This window comes from Heterocephalus glaber, unplaced genomic scaffold, assembly GCF_053883595.1.
Source record: "Heterocephalus glaber isolate CG9 unplaced genomic scaffold, H.glaber_assembly_v1.0 deba00001600, whole genome shotgun sequence".
Taxonomy (NCBI): Eukaryota; Metazoa; Chordata; class Mammalia; order Rodentia; family Bathyergidae; genus Heterocephalus; species Heterocephalus glaber.
Genome location: NW_028258372.1, coordinates 35,676,005 through 35,677,845, shown reverse-complemented (window position 1 = coordinate 35,677,845; position 1,841 = coordinate 35,676,005). Strand labels below are relative to the sequence as shown.

Below are 1,841 nucleotides of genomic sequence, written 5' to 3'. Positions count from 1 at the left end.
CCATCCCATCCCTCCTTGCTCCTTCCAATTCTAGATCCTCTTCCCACTCGCTTTATTTCCATTTTTTTCTTTCAATTCTTTTTTTCATCCTCTTTCCTTCCCCCCCTCCTTCCTTCTCTGCCCCTTGTTCCCCTTCCTATTTGAAAAAGATCTCCCTACTTCTTATTAGCTTTTTTGCTCTTTATTTATATTTTAGTTTCTCATGCAAGAGAAACTATGTGAAATTTAAAATCGTATGTCTGATTTATTTTAAAATTAGGTGTCAAGGTGCATCCATTTACCTATGAATTCCTCAAGTGCTTTGTTCTTTATGGCAGAGTAACACTCCTTCGTTTATAAATATCACATTATCAAGCTTTGTAATATTTCTTGGTAACACATGAGCACAATTTCAAAAAATATCAATTTTTATTATGTTTATTCTCACATTCTGTGTTATGTGGGGCAAACAGGGACTTCATACACGTACTCAAACTGAGTGTGGAAGCTGAAGAAATTTCAATGTAAAAAAACCTCAGAAATATTATGCCTTGAAACAACCTGAAGAAACCAAGGATAAGCATTTTCAGTTAACACTGAGTGAAAAAAAAATGGATGGTTAGAGGCAAATTTTAGAATAATTTGGTAAGGTTCTATAAGTCTATTTTTCTTGTATATGAAAAAAAATGTAGAATGATCCAGTTTGACTCCTCAAGTCTGTTTTCCTGTATTCATATTAACATATGTTTTTATTTGAATGAAATTCTAATTGTCTGAGCTGGCAGTCAGTTTACACCAGTGCTTATGTGCTTTCAAGCTTCCCTGTCACTTACGTCTAGATTCGTAGTTTTGATGAGGAATAAATTTAGAGGCCTTCAAGTACCACTTTGCTCTATCACCTAGAACAAGTTTTTAGTCACTGTGAAATCAACAAAATGGGTCACAACAGCTTTTTCAAATATATGAGAGAAACAAAATTTGCTATGAATCATACACTGTAAAGCTGAGTATATTTATTTGTGGTCAATTTGCGCTGTTTAGGGCAAACATGCATTCTTGTTTGCCTGGGACAAATCTCCTTTATACCTGTTTTTCCCCTGATTGTCTGATTTTCCTTTCACACTTAATGATGTGACAGTTAGGAAGATAAAATATATATTTAGCCCAGTAATAGACTGTAGGCTGTAATATAATTCTTAAAATGGTCACAGTAAAAGTTTTTAAAATATATTTTCCTGGGTGTTAACATATTAATAAAATAGAAATATTTTGAGCATGTTTTTCTTTCTTTTATGCCTTTGTATAATTAGATCTTTCTATGTACAGTAGCTTTAATTGCTTCTCAGCCTTTTGGCTAAGATCAACTGTAGTATGTAGAGTAGCTTTCTCTTTTTTCCACTTCATTCTTTGACTTCCAGAAAAATTCTTATTTTTGAAGACTTACTTATTCTGGAAATAATAAAATGCAGTATCTATTAAGTATTAAACACTTGTATACAGTTAACTACTGAGAAATATGTAGCATTGGATAAAGTGAAGGTGTAGATATGACAATATTTTGAAAGGGAATGACTTCTGGATTTGATAGAAGAAAGTAGAGGTAAAATCTTGAATTTAATTAATCATTTGTATCATGGGGAAAATGACCAGTGAAGTTCGACATGTGAATGGGACCAGAATATAGAGAATCTTTAATGCCAGGATATCATGTACAGAATTTTGCCATGACAAGCATGTGAATTCGCACACATCCACATCAGCAAACATTTACTCAATACGGTGTTTAGTTAGCAGGTGACATAAAGAAAATTATTTTTCTAAAGTAAGACAAAGATATTTTTCATAAGTGGAGGGAGCATAAT

The 1,841-nt window shown here is 32.7% G+C and overlaps 1 pseudogene; it reads left to right on the top strand.

The window, feature by feature from the left end:
- Window positions 1-1,313: 1,313 nt before the first annotated feature.
- Window positions 1,314-1,470, top strand: LOC147823169 (U2 spliceosomal RNA; annotated as a pseudogene).
- The last annotated feature ends 371 nt before the right edge of the window (window positions 1,471-1,841 follow it).